Source organism: Lacerta agilis, chromosome 14, assembly GCF_009819535.1.
Source record: "Lacerta agilis isolate rLacAgi1 chromosome 14, rLacAgi1.pri, whole genome shotgun sequence".
NCBI classification, from domain to species: Eukaryota; Metazoa; Chordata; class Lepidosauria; order Squamata; family Lacertidae; genus Lacerta; species Lacerta agilis.
In genome coordinates this window covers 37,458,088-37,477,627 of record NC_046325.1, presented here as the reverse complement: position 1 = coordinate 37,477,627, position 19,540 = coordinate 37,458,088, and positions in this window count along the sequence as shown.

Sequence of the window (19,540 nt, the reverse complement as noted above, 5' to 3'; positions counted from 1 at the left end):
ACGTTCCCAACAAAGAAGATAGAAGAGGGCACAGATTTGCATAAAAATTTGCATAGGGCCATTTATATGCACAAGCATATTACTATAATTTAATTACAACACATCTCACTGTAGTGGGGAAGATTGTGTCCAGTGGTGACCTCTGTATCTGCCCGGTCTACTCTCCAGGTGCTGAGTGCTGGCAGACATCAACATCAGTTCCCCTGTTCCTCCTTCTTATGTCTTCTTTATCTTTAAACTGGACTCAGACCAGGTGTCCCTTCAAATAGAGGAATAACCTCTGGCAGCTGTCCAGATGGACACACGGCCACCCAATAAACACAATTTTTCTGGACACATCACTTGACTGACCTGAAGAAACCACAGCATCCAAGCCAAGGCAGATGCAAGAAATGTTATCCTCAAATTGCTTGGCAAACAGGCCTCAGCTTGCTTCTGAAAGCAGAGGGGGAAATCGGACAGGATGTTGGGTGGTAAAGAAATTCATTCCATAAAAATTCCCCCGGAGCTGAGAAGAGATGCAATTCCCCTTGCTCTGTGTCAGTTCCTCCTCCTCCTGCTTAGGTTCTAACTGAAGTGCAATATGTTGTGACCGGGAATAGATGTGCAATGTACTGTCCCATTATTCTGCTCCAACAGTAATTTGAGTTGTGTTGTGATTTATGGGAAGAAAAAAACTCTGGTTCCAAACCTCCGGTGCCTTGCAGGATATCTTCAGGAGAAGAAAAGGCTAAGGAGTAAGTCCTACCGGTGGTGGCCAAACTCGGCCCTCCAGATGTTTTGGGACTACAATTCCCATCATCCCTGACCACTGGTTCTGTGAGCTAGGGATGGTGGGAGTTGTAGTCCCAAAACACCTGGGACTCAGAGTCAAATGTGGATTTCATGCTCTTTATTCAGCTCATAGTAGCGAGGAATGGAAGTTCCCCCAAAACATCTGCTTTATATACATTATTTACACAATGGGCCCCACGTGATTGGCTAATTCCGGGATTCTCCTGTAGGCCAATCAGGTTGCGGATTCACTTACACCTGGAGCTGAATTGGGTGGCTCCTGTGGACCAATCAGACTGCTGCATTCTGGATCCTATTGTTCTAGGACCAACCAGACTGCTGCATTCTGGATCCTGTAGTTCTAGGACCAACCAGACTGCTGCATTCTGAATCCTATTGTTCTAGGACCAATCAGACTGCTGCATTTTGGAGCCTATTCAACTCAGTACAGAACAGTGGGCAACTTCAAATATATAAGGGCTTGTGCACCATTGTTCTGGGTCCCTCTTGCCTCCTGTGTGTGGTTGTGAGCACCCTGTTGCAATAGTTAATAAAGATCAGGCTTACTAGCTGCCTTGCTTCTCAATATTCTCTGGTTGGCCTCCGTTGTTTTCTCCTAGCGATAGAGAACCTACTTAAGGACTCTATATGGGTTCTGGGTGATACTCTCACCAGTCCCAGCCAGCATGGTGAATAGTCAGGGATGACAGAATCTGTAGTACAACAACATCTGGGGCGTCTTGCGGCTGCCGGTCCTGTTCTACACATATATGAAGCCTCAGACCCGGCCTAGTATTAGCTCCTCTGATTGACAATACCTTTTCTGGGTATTTCCCAGTCATGCAAACGGAGATCCATTAACTGAAAATAGCTGTTACTGTGCAATTACCTGATTTATATCCTGCTTTTTTGGCTATTAATGTAGTTGTTAGAATGGGCTGCTTTTTAAAAAATGTTTATCCCACTTCTCTGTAAGAGTAACCAATAACAAATCTAATTTAAAATCACTTTTATATATAAAAAACAACAACAACACACAACCTAAAATACAAATGAAATGAAAACCAGAAAACTTTGCAGGGAAATAATCAGCTGCACATATAATTTTTTTTTAATGTCCTGAGAAACTTGAGTTCAAAAGCCTTGTGAAAGAGCATATATATTTCATACACACTCTTTATAGTTGCAAACCTCAACAGGGAGGGGGTTCTTCCACCGCAGCCTTGGGGCTGCGATTCACCTTCAGATGTTCTCTCATGGCAATAATACCTGGGGCAAAGCCCTAGACCAGGTGTGGGGAACAAGATTGTTGCTGAGCGACAGCTCCCATCATCCCTGCCCGTTGGCCATGCTTGCTAGGGCTGATGCAAGTTGTCCTTCTGCAACCTTCTGCTGAGCAAACGTTCACCCATACCTACCTACGGTCAGTGGCTGTAATCTACAAGGGAACTTGCATTCCAGGTGTTTAAAGTGTTAAGAGATGCATCTATCCCTACCATTGGGCAGAATGAGGCAGTGGCCTGAGGCAGCAGAAGGCTGCGAGTGGCAGAGAGGTCTTGAAGGGCAGAGCTATGTTGGCTTCTGTGGGTGGAGGGTGTGTGTGTGCCATATTGTTCTCTTCCTCAGGCGGCAAAACGTCTGCAGGCCTTGGAGACGCATTTCAGGTTTCAAAACAATTGGCACACTTTTCCGCAGTGACACAGACCCTCCAAGTGTCCCTATTTTCCAGGGACAGTCCCGGATTCACAGAAGCCGTCCCAGTTTCTGTTTTGATTCCAGAACGTCCTGCTTTTCCTTAGGATGTCTCTATTTTCATCAGATAATTTGTTGGAGGGTATGGAGTTATGCACTGGTCCCATCACCTCCTGGCAAATAGAAGGGGAAGAAATGGAGGCAGTGAGAGATTTCACTTTCTTGGGTTCCATGATCACTGCAGATGGTGACAGCTGTCATGAAATTAGAAGACGCCTGCTTCTTGGGAGAAAAGCAATGACAAACCTAGACAGCATCTTAAAAAGCAAAGACATCACCTTGCCGACAAAGGTCCATATAGTTAAAGCTATGGTTTTCCCAGTAGTAATGTACGGAAGTGAGAGCTGGACCATCAAGAAGGCTGATCGCCGAAGAATTGATGCTTTTGAATTACAGTATGGTGCTGGAGGAGACTCTTGAGAGTCCCATGGACTGCAAGAAGATCAAACCTATCCATTCTCAAGGAAATCGGCCCTGAGTGCTCACTAGAAGGACAGATCCTGAAGTTGAGGCTCCAGTACTTTGGCCACCTCCTGAGAAGAGAAGACCCCCTGGAAAAGACCCTGATGTTGCGAAAGATGGAGGGCACAAGGAGAAGGGGACGACACAGGATGAGATGGTTGGACAGTGTTCTCGAAGCTACTAACATGAGTTTGGCCAAACTGCGGGAGGCAGTGAAGGATAGGCGTGCCTGGCGTGCTCTGGTCCATGGGGTCACGAAGAGTCGGACACGACTGAACAACAACAACAACAACATGGAGTTATGCAACCCCCCCCCCACTGAGCCAAGGAGACCAGGAACTAGACAACCTTTAGAAGACGATATGAAGGCAGCCCTTTATAGGGAAGTTTTTAAATGTTTAATTATGTTTTTAAGTATGTTGGGAGCCACCTACAGTGGCTGGGGAGGCCAGGCCAGATGGGCGGGGTATAAGGAATAAATAATAATAATAATAATAATAATAATTATTATTATTATTATTATTATTATTATTATCATCATCATCATCCTCAATCATTCAAACTTCACCAGCTCAAATGGCCTTTCTGATGAAGGCAGTATATAAATAGTTGTATATTGGCTTCTCTCAGGGAATGGAGGAACATTTCAAGGGAAATGAATACCCCCCCCCTTGCCAGCAATTATTTACTGCCCTTGTGCCCGGACTAGCCCAGGAGGTTTAGATACCAAACTGTTTTCAATACTCCTGGCTTCCATTCAGCCTCAGCCGCTGGCATGCCCTGTTCTGAGTAAGGGAATGAAATAGAATCCAGGGGGAAAGGGGAGTGAGGGGGGGGGGTCATCCGAAACCGGCATGTTGCAGATTAAGAAAAGTTCCCTTTTCCCCATCCTCCTCCTCCTCCTCCTCCTCCTCTGCACCATGTCATTTCTAAGCCTAAAGGCATCCAAACGGCATAGGAGCGCAGGTGTGCTCCTTTCCTGCTCCAGAAAAGGGATCAAGGAACTGCTGATGGGGAAGGTATGTGCGAAAAGAGACACACAAGTGACATTCTCTCGCTCTCTCGCTCGCGTGCACACTCGCTCGCACTCTGCAACCCCATAGCTGCCAGCCTTGCTTCTCATGTTTCCTCCCCGCTCAAAGCGCAGAGGATGGCGGGTCAGGTTTAAACATGAGGAATCTCCTGCGACTATTAGCCCCAAGGGGGACCGAGTAGGATTCTTTCGGGACAGACAACAACATGTCCCGAGAAATAATAATGCCTTGTGGTGCTCAACTTTGAACTCTTAGGTGTAACTAAAACCAGCGGGTGTGTCTTCAGGAATGTGCAAGGATGCGATATAGCACAGCGCGGCGTTATTGCAATCGATCTTTACGCCTCGCCTTAATTCATTGGAATCAAGGTGGGTGACGTGACGTCATTGGAGTTAACACAAAAAACGTGAGAGCGCTGAACACGACCTCCTTGTTGCTTGCCCCAAAGACAAAGTCCATCTAGCGGGGCACTGCGTGTCAGGGTTGGACGTAAGAAGAATTGCCTGTCGAGAACCGAGCAGAAATCGCCTTGTCCCGTTTTCCATCCCCACTAGTAGTGCCCAAGTCAGATGTCGCTGGGAAAAGCAGAACTACTAATACTGGACACACGGAAATAATTGAAGGAATGAATAAAACCGGAGGCATTCCACTCCAGTAACACATTCATTTGCCCCAACCTATATTTTGGGAATTACTGTTTTACACAAAACACAACGAACAAATTCATTGCCACAAGGTCATGGGGTGGGGTGGGGGTTGCCTAACTTCTCATTGAAACAGAACAAATGCTCCTGGAATCCCAGCCAGCCAGCCAGCCAAGCCCTGTCCCATCAGACTCCATTCCAGCTCCACCACCCCTGCCAGTTTTCCTTCCCCTCACCCAACGGCCAGCATTTTGTGTCCACAGAGCATGCTCAGACCTTGATGGGCTGTTTTAGTTCCATTATTATTATTATTATTATTATTATTATTATTATTATTATTATTAGAATTTGTATACCACCCTATATCTGGAGATCTCAGGGTTCCCTTAGATTCCCACTTTCCCAAACATATATATTACCACCCCCACCCCCCGCAAAAAAAAACTTCTGCAATGTTGGGATCCCCGCAACCATGCAGATACTAACTCTTGTGCATGGAAGATAAGTCTAATAAAAACTATTAGCCATCGTAAGAGAGAACGAAATGTCCGTGTTTAAAGGCAGTGCACATCTGGTGATGCTGGGGGGGGGGGTCTTCTCTGTCACACCCTGCCAATGAGATTCTCAGAGGCATCTGATTGGCTGTTAGGAGAGACAGAACGCAGGATGGGCCAAGCTGTGACCCAACAGGGCGTTTAGACTGTGCCCTCTCATAACTTCAATTCCCAGAGTTCACAGGGAAGAGGGTCTGGCTGTTAAACTACACCGAAAAAGGGGCAGTAGATCTGAGGCCTGGTGCAAAAAGTACTAGGGATTATGCTTTTTCCCTCCCCACTCTCACAGTGCCCTTGGCTGGAACGGAACGGAATCATGCAAAATCGCAGAATCGTAAGAGACCACAAGGGATCTAGTCCAACCCCCTGCAATGCTTGAATCTTTCACCCAATGTGGGGCTTGAACCCACAACCCTAAGATTAAGAGTCTCATGCTCTACCAACGGAACTAAAAGAATCCACCAAAGTACCACGGAGTGGATGCAAACAGGTTTGCTCTAACTTATTCCAAACCACTTGTAGGTTTGCCACCTTTCCTTATTCCACTGATGAACTCAGGCCTACACCTGCTTGCCCCTGTGCTGCTCCAGGGTCAGATCTGCTCGAACAAATGGCGGCGAGACTCCCATCTGTCCGGCCGTTTCTGTGAAATATGTGTAGCTTCGTATGTTGCTACTAGTGGCTCCACGACAGAGGTGGAGAAACTGTGGCTATGCAGATATTGTCAGCGGCCAAACCCCCAGCCTATGGGTAGAGATGCAAGCAGCAGTCCAGCACCTGAGGACACTTGTGGTGGAAACAAAGGGCAGATGTCCTCCTGTTTTGGGGATATTTGAGAAGACCAACGAGACACGCATACTGGTCAACTTAACTGGTATGGCTGGTTTCGCTGTAGTGGCCGAGGAGCTGAACTACATCTCAGAAGAAGAAGAAGAAGAGTTTGGATTTGATATCCCGCTTTATCACTACCCGAAGGAGTCTCAAAGCGGCTAACATTCTCCTTTCCCTTCCTCCCCCACAACAAACACTCTGTGAGGTGAGTGGGGCTGAGAGACTTCAAAGAAGTGTGACTAGCCCAAGGTCACCCAGCAGCTGCATGTGGAGGAGCGGAGACACGAACCCGGTTCACCAGATTACAAGTCTACCGCTCTTAACCACTACACCACACTGGCTCTCAGGAACATTGTGACTTGAATCTCACCTCTGCCCAGTGTTGTCTCTCTAGAAAAAGAGGTGCCAAGACTCACCACGAATGCCTCCCTTGTTGTCTTAGAATGGCAATGGCGCCCACCTGAGAGGTGCCAGAACTGAGTTCCGGCAAGTTCCGCCTGGAAAAAAAAGCCCTGCCTGTACCATCAACCCACCAGGTGGCCTTCAGCTGTGGGGTCTGCTTCCTTGGAGGGTTTCGTATGAGGTAAGAATATGCTGGAGATGTGTTGGGTACCATACCTGACAAATAAGACTTCCCTTTGACCACCAGAAGCTTTACATGCACATCCTGTTCCCAGAGGCAATCGGTTCACCTCTGCTTATCACCTCTCTTCAACACCTCTGCACGCCTCACCGAAAGCAGCTGCAGCGGACAATTATTTTCGTTCTTCGGGGGCTTTCCCCTCACTCTTCTCCTTCTCCAGACTCCCTCCCACCAGTGCCCTTTGGGTTGCTTGTCAGTTTGGATTACAGACCACTGTCATTCCCTTTGACTCAGCTTAAAATACTTGTGGTTTCATAATGTGTCAGAAGACCTGCATAAGGAGAGAGCTTTGCCCGGATGATAGAGGATGTCAAGGAAGGAATGCATTGCTAGGAATTCCTCGGGGCAGTCATTTATTAGATTCCTCATGGACTATCAGAGGGCAAACATGTTGGGAGGAGTAGAGGAAGGGATTGCTGCCGTCGTAGATGTTTGCTCCGATGCTCCGAAGAAGGCCTGAGGTGCGAGGCCGGCAGCACGCTAATATTTTGTTGATTCAACTAACAACAATGAAAAGGGAGGGGGCAGAAGAAAAGTTGCTTGGGGTAACCAAAGTTGGGATCTCCAAAGACACTGGACTTTGCCAGGCTCCATTTATGGTTTGCCAGATTTTGCCAGGCACTGCCTCTGTTGTCCTTAACCAACTTGCCAATCAAAATAAATAAATAAAAAATTGTCCAGTAGTACCTTAGAGACCGCTCACTAGAAGGACAGATCCTGAAGTTGAGGCTCCAGTACTTTGGCCACCTCATGAGAAGAGAAGACTCCCTGGAAAAGACCCTGATGTTGGGAAAGATGGAGGGCACAAGGAGAAGGGGACGACAGAGGATGAGATGGTTGCACAGTGTTCTCGAAGCTACTAACATGAGTTTGGCCAAACTGCGAGAGGCAGTGAAGGATAGGCGTGCCTGGCGTGCTCTGGTCTATGGGGTCACGAAGAGTCGGACACGACTGAACGACTGAACAACACCAACAACCTTAGAGACCAACTAAGTTTGTTCTGGGTGTAAGCTTTCGTGTGCATGCACACTTCTTCAGATACACTGAAACAGAAGTCACCAGGCCCTTATATATAGTGGGAGGGTGGGGTGGGATTTTTCTCAGGAGGGTAGTAGGAGATGGGTGATTGACTGTTTCAGTGTATCTGAAGAAGTGTGCATGGCACACGAAAGCTTATACCCAGTACAAACTTAGTTGGTGGCTAAGGTGCTACTGGACAATTTTTAAATTTTTATTTATTTATTTAGACTGCGTCAGACCAACACGGCTACCTACCTGCAACTTGCCAGTGTCTACATAGCTCTACCACAACCTGCCAGTCCAAAAATGGACAGCCCTGCCATGAGAGGAGTTTGTTCCTTGAAGAATGTGGGTTGACACCTGTCTTATCACAGAGATATATTGGACATGTCGGCGAGTATCTGCCTCCTTAAACCATGCCTGCTTCCTAAGATCAGGAATGAGAGGCCAACTAAAGAATTCCAGCACCTGCATGTTATGTTAAATTGTACCTCGTTGTCTTCAAAGAAAAAAGAAAATTAGGCTTAGGTAGTCCAGATATCACAACAAGCCATGGTTAAGGAAGCAGAGCTATGGTTTGGCTTGACGTCTGAACTGACAAACCACAGGTATCTCCATTATTCCAATGGCTGCTCCATCCTAGAGATTGCAATTCACATGTGAGACTGAGTGGACAAAAAATTAAAAGTGGGCAAGGAGCTTTGAACTACAGTCATACCTTGGTTTTCAAACAGCTTCGTTCTTGAAGTGTCTGTTCCAGTTTGTGAACTATTTTTGGAAGCCGAATGTCCGGCGGAGCTTCCGCAGCCTCCGATTGGCAGCAGGAGTTTCCTGCTGCCAATCAGAAGCCGTGCTTTGGTTTCCAAACGTTTTGGAAGTCGAAAGGACTTCCGGAACGGATTCTGTTCGACTTCCAAGGTATGACTTTTGCCTTTTGTACATTTGGAAATTGAAACCAAGGTGTGGGTTCAAAACTATAGGTATAAATCAGGGGTTGGCAAACTAAGGCCCACGGGCCGGATCAGGCCCAATTGCCTTCAGGATCCGGCCCGCGGACTTTAGTTGGCATTTCTTCTTGCTTCCACCTTTGGGCTAACAATATCCTTGCTGCGGTTATCGCATCTAAAAACAATTTTATATCATTCATATGAATTTCTGTACCCACAACACCCAAAAGAAGGGCTTCTGGTTTTTTAACAAATGTATATTTCAACATACTTTTTTTTTTTTTTGCACCGCCGATATTCTCAACCAGCCGCCTCAACCAATCTCCATCTTTGCCCTTTCTTTTGAAGCACAGAGGAGACGCCCACTCAGGAGACAGTGGGAAGCTGGTAGTCTTCCTAGGAAAGAGGGTGTGGGAAAGCAGTCCCAATAGAACAAAAGGAAGTTGTAAATATGAGTCAGAAAAACATAGATAAATGACTGATACTGAGTTCACTGAACGTGCCCCAGCAGTGGCATAGCGTGGGCTGCCAGTGCCCGGGGGTGTGTGTGCAGAGGGTGAGGAGGGAGGGAGGGAAATGGACTGAGTACGCATGCACATTCAACTGCCTAACGGCATCTGCGTCACACAGGAGATAAGAAAAGAAGAGCTGTTCCATTGTCTGGAGAGGTCACTTCCTGGTTTGCACGGAGAAGCCATTTTCAATGGAAATGCACAGCAGTATTGAGGCAGCACGGGGTGTTGAAATGTTGCGCCCTTAACCATTTTGCGCCCCGGGGCAACTGCCCCATTGCCCTGCCACTGTGCCTCAGCTCTCTATAAGGCCTTCTTGTCAAAACACTTGGTGGACGCCATTTTGGGGAGGACAGGGAAGGGGAGGCCTCAACAAGGCTCACACACAGGCTTTGATGGGACTTTTGTTTCGTGATTCCTGGTTGTGCAACCTTGCCGCCCTTGTTCTAGGCAGGACGGCTGGTAGAAATTGGTGAGCAGGCTGTCCATGTGATATACCTTTCCAACAAAAAAATGGCGGAGAAAGTAATTATGGCTTCCGTTGTGGCTCTGCCTCATGGAGTGTGGCGGGGGGTTCAAGCCTGGGGCGATGGGAGACGCATTAAAGATTAAACCAGAGACACGAAGAATAAAGGTTGGAGGCTGGCGTTGCGGGTGGGAGCGAAAGGAAAGGAGTAAATATGTTGGAGTGACCCCAGAACGGGCCAGGCCTTGGCCTCACCATGTGGCTGATCTCCTACTTAGCTGCAGCCCCACACCTTAGATCGCTCAGCTGAACAGCATCTCGCCTGAGACGCCTGCAGCTAAAATTCCACCGCCTGACCTCACAGGCTTCCTCTACCACCAACAGAGCGAGCTGAGAGGTGCAGGGCAGGGGGAGCGCTGAAGAAGAGAGGTCAGCCTCTAAGCCTGCACCTTCACTGTGCCTCCCGAGAGGATGCAAGCTTCAGGCTCCCATATACTATGTCTACATTGTATATCCTAGGCCAGCTTCCCCCCAATGTGGTGCCTTGCAGATATTTTGGACTTCAGTTCCCATCAGCGGTACCTGGCACACCTATGTGGGTTCGTGTGTGAACCACAGCATGAGGGAAGTAACTTTTATTCTTTCCTCCTCCATCGTGCTCCCGATGACCCCCTGCACACACACACACTGTTTGCTCCCATAGTGAGGGAAGAGGGTGATTTTTATCAGTCCTCCAGCAGGGAAGAAAGGATATTTGGGGCAGGTTCCCAGCTCAGTGATAGAGCATGTTTGCATGTAAAAAAATAAAACCCCAAGTTCATTTCCCTGGCATCTCCAGTTAGGGAAAAGTCCTAAAAGTTTTGGAAAGTCTCCCGTCTGAAATGCTGGAGGGAGCTGCTGCAGGTCAGTGTAAACAACACAGAACCAGAATAATCATGGCTTGATTCTCTGGCTTGATATAGGGCAGGCTGCTAGGTTCCTAGGTCAGTATTCTTAGGAGGTGGAGCTCAGAGACTTGCTGAAGGCTTATGGTAGAGGTGAGATTCAAACCACAACGTTCCTGAGATGTAGCTCAGCTTCTTAGCCACTACAGCGGTACCTTGGTTCTCAAACTTAATCCGTTCCGGAAGTCCGTTCCGAAACCAAAGCGTTCCACAACCAAGGTGCACTTCCCATAGAAAGTAATGCAAAATGGATTAATCTGTTCCAGACTTTTAAAACAACCCCCAAAACAGCAATTTAACATGAATACTATCCAACAAGACCATTGGTCCATATTATGAAAGCAATAAACAATGTACTACTGCAGTCACACAATCAATCAATCAATCAGTAGCTGAACTGGGTTCCACACAGTCACAAAAACAAAACAAAAATAGCCGCAAAAACAAAAACGCAAAATAAATAGCAAAAACAGACAGACCCCAGCGTAACACTCAAAACGGAAGCGTGGCACTCAAATTGGAAATGTAACACTCAAAAGCCTTCGGCTTCCGAAAAAAGTTTGCAAACCGGAACACTTACTTCCAGGTTTGCAGTGTTTGGGTTCCAAGTTGTTTGAATACCAAAGCGTTTGAGGACCAAGGTGCCACTGTACAGCTAAACCAGCCATACCAGCTAACTTGACCAGTGTGGGTGTCTCATTTGTTTTCAATCCATCCACTAGGCTAGCCAAGGGTGGAGTAAACAACAACAGGAAACCAAACGAATAAAGAGATAAATCAAATGCTTTCATTTCGGCAGCCTCTACCAAAAGGACTCAGACACCAATCCACTGAGAATTAAGTTCCCTTCCCCCCCCCACTTCCCCCCCCCCCTGGACATTTCTCAACCTGACTTTCTCTTCCATTCTTTCTCCGGCCACCCCATTTTTAGCTTCAGTCCCTCCAGCCAGACTTTCTTTAACCTCTCTTGTAAAATACTCTCAGCGATAAGTTTGACAAGTTTTTCTCCTGAAGTGTGTCTTTCCTTTCTCCCTATCTTTATCTCCCTCAAGGCAGGAATCTTCTCACATACACACACAAACACACCAACACACCAACACACCCCACCTTCTTTCAGACAACCTATCTTGTGTGTAACAACTTTGCCCTGTACTATTTGTGACACCAAAATGAGCAGCTGAATCTAATGGGTGGGCCGGTGATTAGAAAAGGTCTTGACATGGCCAGCTTCAGCCATTAGTGCAAGGTCAAAGGTTTCTACAAACATTTAGCATTCATTAAAACCCGAAAACTTCTGTCTGTGTGTGCGTTGTGGGTTTGCCTACCGCTTCAGGCTACCCACTGACATGCTTGTGGAAGAGTCTGTCATGCTCTCAGATATACGGGATGGTCTGGCTTTTATGGAGTTGCTAGCAATATCCTCCACTCAAGGCAACTAGCTCCTAAATTGAACAGCGCCTTTATCCAGATATGACTCTATTTGCTGATGGGGAAGCAGAGCGAGAACATGCCTTCCTCTTTTGCCACCTTATGCCTTTGTTCTACCTTCAAGACCACCAGACAGCCAGATGAGAGTATTCGCATTCAAATTGGACGTGCACACGTAAAATCCAACACACATATGTCCAGTGCACACAGTAAATAGGTAAAGGTAAAGGGACCCCTGACCATTAGGTCCAGTCGTGGACGACTCTGGGGTTGCAGCGCTCATCTCGCTTTATTGGTTGAGTGAGCCGGTGTACAGCTTCTGGGTCATGTGGCCAGCATTACTAAGCCGCTTCTGGCAAAGCAGAGCAGCACACGGAAACACCGTTTACCTTCCTGGAGGAGCGGTACCTATTTATCTACTTGCACTGGCGTGCTTTTGAACTGCTAGGTGGGCAGGAGCTGGGACCAAGCAACGGGAGCTCACCCCGTCACAGGGATTCGAACCGCTGACCTTCTGATCAGCAAGCCCTAGGCTCTGTGTTTTAACCCACAGCGCCACCTGTGTCCCGCACACAGTAAATAACACAGATTAAAATCTAGTTACAGGTAGGTAGCCGTGTTGGTCTGCCATAGTCAAAACAAAATAATATAAAAAATTCCTTCCAGTAGCACCTTAGAGACCAACTAAGTTTGTTCTTGGTATGAGCTTTCGTGTGCATGCACACTTCTTCAGATCTTCTTCAGTATCTGAAGAAGTGTGCATGCACACGAAAGCTCATACCAAGAACAAACTTAGTTGGTCTCTAAGGTGCTTCTGGAAAGATTAAAATCTAGTTATTGGCTACACAATCTGGATCTAGGCATGCTTATGAACGTCACATACCTGCATAGATGTTTGGCAATGTTGGAAGCGAGACAGCTGCGTCTGCAGGACAAAAAGGGAATGTGTTACCTTAAAAGAATATTATATGAAGATGGCGAAAATGTACAAAACCAGCTCAAACCTTTGTTGGAGATGTAAAGAATCTGAGGGCACAATGCACAACATGTGGTGGAAATGTAAAAAGATAAGAAACTTTGGGGAAATTATTTATAATGAATTTTTTAAAATGTTTAAATTAACTTTTTATCAAAAGACTGGAAGCCTTTCTTTTGGGCATCATCGATGCAGATATTCCGAAAGAGCTGAGAAAGGTATTCATATATGCAACTACCGCCGCGTGAATGTTGATAGCTAAATGGTGGAAGGGAGATAAAATACCAACTAAAATAGAGTGGCAGGTGAAAGTACTTGAATATGCAGAATTTGCAAAGATGCCAGGAAAAGTTAGGAATCAGACAGACCAAAAGTTTAGCAAAGAATGGGATTTATTCAGATTATAATTAAAAGGACATTGTTCTCATATGAAATCTTTGACATGCTTTGATTAACTTCTGCAATGTAATATGCTACAAAGATTATGGATAATTTAAGTTAAGTTAAAGAATACAATATACAAATATGCCGTCAACAAGGAAACGAAGGACCCATACTGAGGATGATGGAAGTCTCAACATATGGAAGAATTTTATTTTATATGTAACATTTTCTTTGCATTTGATGCGATCTGTTTTTGTTGTTCTTTTTGTGGTGAAGGGACTTAATATTTAAAATCAATAAAGATTAAATTGCGAAAAGGGGGGGGGGATGCTTTCTCTTGCAGAGTCTGCACTTGACCGGCCCGAAATGCCCCCAGAGGAGGGTAATGAGGAATCCAGAAAACAAGTACTATGAGGAACAGTAGAAAGAGCTGGGTGTGCTCAGCCTGCAGAAGAGAATGTTGATGGAAGGTGTCGTAGCTGTTTTCAGATATATCTGAAGTGCCATCATGCAGAAAAGGGAGCAGATTTGGGTTGTACACACTATACAATGAAATTGCATTAAAAGCACCTTTGTTGTTGTTGTTCAGTCGTTCAGTCGTGTCCGACTCTTCGTGACCCCATGGACCAGAGCACGCCAGGCACGCCTATCCTTCACTGCCTCCCGCAGTTTGGCCAAACTCATGTTAGTAGCTACGAGAACACTGTCCAACCATCTCATCCTCTGTCGTGCCCTTCTCCTTGTGCCCTCCATCTTTCCCAACATCAGGGTCTTTTCCAGGGAGTCTTCTCTTCTCATGAGGTGGCCAAAGTACTGGAGCCTCAACTTCAGGATCTGTCCTTCTAGTGAGCACTCAGGGCCGATTTCCTTGAGAATGGATAGGTTTGATCTTCTTGCAGTCCATGGGACTCTCAAGAGTCTCCTCCAGCACCATAATTCAAAGGCATCAATTCTTCGGCGATCAGCCTTCTTTATGGTCCAGCTCTCACTTCCGTACATTACTACTGGGAAAACCATAGCTTTAACTATACGGACCTTTGTCGGCAAGGTGATGTCTTTGCTTTTTAAGATGCTGTCTAGGTTTGTCATTGCTTTTCTCCCAAGAAGCAGGCGTCTTCTAATTTCGTGACTGCTGTCGCCATCTGCAGTGATCATGGAGCCCAGGAAAGTGAAATCTCTCACTGCCTTGCTCCCCCTCAAAAAAAAAAAATTGGGAACAGTAGTTTACGCCCCACAGAGCTACAATTCCCTGTACCCGCAAAACAAAACACAGTTCCCAGGATTCTTTGGGGGAAATCACGTGTGTTGAATGTGCTTTCAACGTATGGTGTGTACGCAGCCTTCTAGAACCAATGAGTTGAGTGGGCAGGAAAGCAATTTTGGCCAAACAAGAGAAGACACTTCTTTGGGGTAAAAGATGTTCCTCAGTGAAAAGGTCTGCCTCGGAAGGCTTTCTTTTGCTGGAGATATTTAAGCAGAGGCTGGTGGAGTTGCATCCTGCACTGAGCAGGGCGTTGGGCTCGATATCATCCCAGACCCCTTCCAGAATTAAGATTCCATGCATGGGGGGGTCAGAGCTGGGTGGACAGTATCCTCTGACCTGACCCACACTGACTCTGTCTTTCTTCCAACTTTGTTCACACCCTAAGAGCTCAACGGGAGCCAGTCAGAATATCCCAGGGTAAAGTCTAATTATCCAAAACTCCTAGACGCCAGGAATTTCTTTTGTTTATCTGATTTTATGCTTGTCATTAAACTAGTTGTTAGGTGGCTAGGTATTAACAGTGTGGAGAAATTGGGGGGCTTTCTGCCGAGTCTTGTTTAATCCTATCTTTGCACCATTCTTCTTCCTCCTCCATCAACTTGATTGATGGGTGTAATGCTGGGATGGAGGAGAGCGAGGGTCCCTGATCCTGCACCCACATAGAGCTGCAAAAGGCTGGGAGCGTGTTATGGCACCCATAGTCATATAAGCCCCAGAGTATTGCTAGTCTTCCTAAACTGCTGGAGATGGACCGCATTTCCAGGTTCAAGATAGACAAAAAGGAAGTATACCTTCTCACAATTGTTAAATAATGTACGCAGACAGTGAACATGCATGCGTACAATGCCCTTCCAGTTATCTCTTCCTCGTAGGGAGATGTGTAGCTGCACCAGCAGAAACCACACAAAAGTCTTGCATTTCCAGATTGGCATGCATTGTCACAAGTTAACCAAAGTTCAGGATTTTGTGACAGGCCTATGAGGCTGTTGGGTTACATTGCAAAAGCCCTGTCCCAAAATGTCTACCAAGTGAATCGGGGGTTCCTACCAGTTCCTCTCTCCCTCGGCAAATATTCTGCGTCATTAAATTGCTACTTGCCTGCCCACCCCGGATCAAAATGCAGTAATGGGGGAAATATTCGTATCCTGAATTGAAGCCCGTCACACATATGTTATGTATTGAAGTTCTCACCCTAGGCCACTAGGGGTGTTGTGTATATAGTTTCACTCTGCCCACCGTGACTGCAGTTCTCACTCAGGTCCACAACATGCAGATGAAGGATTGAGAGTGCCGTTCACGGATTGGGTAGCTAGAGAGAGTTGTTACTGTTGCATGTTACTGAGTACTATATAAGCATACTGGCTCAGCCCTTCAGTTCAGTTCTGTTCCAGCCTGAGAATAAAGAGAGCTGCTTGGAGAATCACTGTGTCGTCTGCTATGTGCACCCACTACTTAATAATATAGCTGTTAAAAGCCAATAACTCCTGCCAGAGAAATGGTGCCACACAACGGTGGATTAAAAAGTCACAATAAATCATAGCTGGGCCCAGAAGAGTGCCTTCAACTTTTGACCTGTTTCTAATAGCTCCGTTCATGTTCTAGAAGCGATAAGACATTGAATTTCTTTCATGAAACACATGGAGCCTGGGGGCAATTGTAATTAGACGCAGCTACATTTTTAATCCCCAATGCACTTAAAAAGAAAAGAAAAAGACATCCTCCGTTTTAAAAAGCTGCCCCATGTTCCGAAAACATTGCAGTCCCATAGAACAACATCGCAGGGTCTTTAGCAATGGAAGTGGGGCGTGGGGGAGGGAAATAGTTCCGTGACAAGGGCATCCAAATAGGTTCCAGAAGGTTCCTTCCAGATTTAATCCCTACAATGCCTACAGCAGGGATGGGGAATCTGCGGCCCTCCAGTGTTGTCACACTAAAACTGCCATATTTCCAGCCAGTTGGCCAGGCTGATGGGACCTGTAGCTTAACCTCTGGAGACATAACAGGTTCTCCAACTTTGGCCTACAACGAAAAATTATCCCGGGCTCTGCCTGGAAGCCTTTCCCCTGGTATGTGTGTCTGTGGAGGGGACTCTTTCTAGTTAGCGAGCGGGACAAGGAACACAATCTGTCGAAGTCTCTCATTGGTACTTAATAGTCCAGGAGAGCGCAAAATATGGTCTGAAGCTCAACATCAAAAAAAACTAAGATCATGGCCACTGGTCCCATCACCTCCTGGCAAATAGAAGGGGAAGAAATGGAGGCAGTGAGAGATTTCACTTTCTTGGGTTCCATGATCACTGCAGATAGTGACAGCAGTCACGAAATTAGAAGACGCCTGCTTCTTGGGAGAAAAGCAATGACAAACCTAGACAGCATCTTAAAAAGCAAAGACATCACCTTGCCGACAAAGGTCCGTATAGTTAAAGCTATGGTTTTCCCAGTAGTGATGTACGGAAGTGAGAGCTGGACCATAAAGAAGACTGATCATCGAAGAATTGATGCTTTTGAATTATGGTGCTGGAGGAGACTCTTGAGAGTCCCATGGACTGCAAGAAGATCAAACCTATCCATTCTCAAATAAATCAGCCCTGAGTGCTCACTAGAAGGACAGATCCTGAAGTTGAGGCTCCAGTACTTTGGCCACCTCATGAGAAGAGAAGACTCCCTAGAAAAGACCCTGATGTTGGGAAAGATGGAGGGCACAAGGAGAAGGGGACGACAGAGGATGAGATGGTTGGACAGTGTTCTCGAAGCTACTAACATGAGTTTGGCCAAACTGCGAGAGGCAGTGAAGGATAGGAGTGCCTGGCGTGCTCTGGTCCATGGGGTCACGAAGAGTCGGACACGACTGAACGACTGAACAACATTCCAGGTTTCAGGACTTGCACCGAAAACAGGCAAGCTGTGCCCTCAGTTAAGTCCATAAGTAGAGACAACACCTCACCGTTCTGGCACTCGGTCCTGTGAAGTTTCTTCCCACTGTGGCATACCCTCCAACATTTCTCTGATGAAAAAAAAGGTAAAGGGACCCCGGACCATTAGGTCCAGTCGTGTCCGACTCTGGGGTTGTAGCGCGCATCTCGCATTACTGGCCGAGGGAGCCGGCATACAGCTTCTGGGTCATGTGGCCAGCATGACTAAGCCGCTTCTGGTGAACCAGAGCAGCACACAGAAACGCTGTTTACCTTCCCGCCAGAGTGGTACCTATTTATCTACGTGCTTTCAAACTGCTAGGTGGGCAGGAGCTGGGACCAAGCAACGGGAGCTCACCCTGTCGCGGGGATTTGAACTGCTGAGCTGACCTTCTGATCGGCTAGCCCTACGCTCTGTGGTTTAACCCACAGCGCCACCTGCGTGGGTTAAACATCCTATTCCATACCTCCAACATGTCTGTGATGAAAATAGAGACATCCTCTCCCTGCCAATATTTCTCTGATGAAAAGAGGGGCATCTTAAGGGAAAGCGGATGTTCCAGGATCAAATCAGAAACCGGGACGGCTTCTGTAAATCTGGGACTGTCCTTGGAAAGTAGAGGCACTTGGAGGGTCTGTTGTAGCTGGGTGAGTAGGCAGATGCAACTGTTTCTGCTTGTTCCTTTCTGGGATTTGTCCACACCTGCCCAGGCCCTGCCTCACCTGTTGTGGCAAGGATGGATGGAAAGGAGAGGCCTGGTGAAACGAGCCAGGGTTGCCTTCTCTTCTGCCATGGTACTGGGGGCCTTATAGGAATGTGTCCAATGTCTGAGTGGGAAGTAGAGGGAAATGATAGAATGGGATTGTGTATTATTATGATTTGTTACTATTACCTACTAAATTTATATCCCACCGTTCCTCCCAGGGCAGCGAACACATCAACAATAAGTCAAAGCACCTAAAGTCAAACAGATGCAGACTGTTTTGCATCTGTGCTCCTCCAAACTTTGGACTCCCATCAGCCTCAGCCAGCAGTCAAAGGTGAAGAATGATGGAAACCGGGAGTCCAACAACATCCGAAAGGCTCCTGGTTCCCTCATCCCTGTTCTAGAGCAAATAGTGAAGTATGTCAAAATAGAAACCGATCTTCTTCAGCAGTCCAGTGCAGTTGCACGAAACGAATGGTACAAAGAGGAAAAGGGAGGCCATTACTAGTTGGAGGAGAGATTTTGTTGCCAGACCAAGGTGGTCAAATTAACACTGAATAGCGGTGACTTTGACAAAAAGGAAAACACACACACACACACACACACACACACACACCATCGGAAGAGTGCTTAGCAAATTCCCACCTCACAAGAACTTCCTGTTCCTCCTACGTGGGAACCATAAAATACTGAAAGTGTCTAGATTGCCTTTTTTTAAAAAAAATTGCCCAGAGAAGTGGTTCCCTCAGAACTGAGGGCCCTCTTCAAAAAAACCGAAAAAGGTTTTTTTGGTGGAACTGGGATCTCATCAGCCAACTGTCACTTGTAAGCATTTTTGTTGGGGGAGCCTGTGGTACTTGTCTTGTTTTCCTCTTCCCCCTCCGAGGGCTTCGAGGCATTTTTCTGAGCTCTGGCTTGTGTAAGAGTGAATCTGTCAACGTTCGGACAGGCGGGCCCCACCGTGGCCCGAAGGGGGACCAACCAACCAAATGAGGAGGCATCCATCCAGCACTTAACTGAAATTCCTCATTCCTTCAATGTGCCCTCAGGCCCAGCACTCCTTCGCTTAGAAAAAAACAAAAACCCAACCCACTATAAAATTATTGGTATTAAGAAGGGCAGGCATGTTTCTTAGACAGCTTAGGAATAGCTAGTAAAACAAGGGACATTTTTGAGTGTCTGGGTCAAATTCCAAAAGGACAGTTGCATAAAGGCCGCTTCACATCTTGCAGGGTTGTCTCCAACAAACTTTTACTCAGAGTAGGTCCACTGACATTCATGGACCGA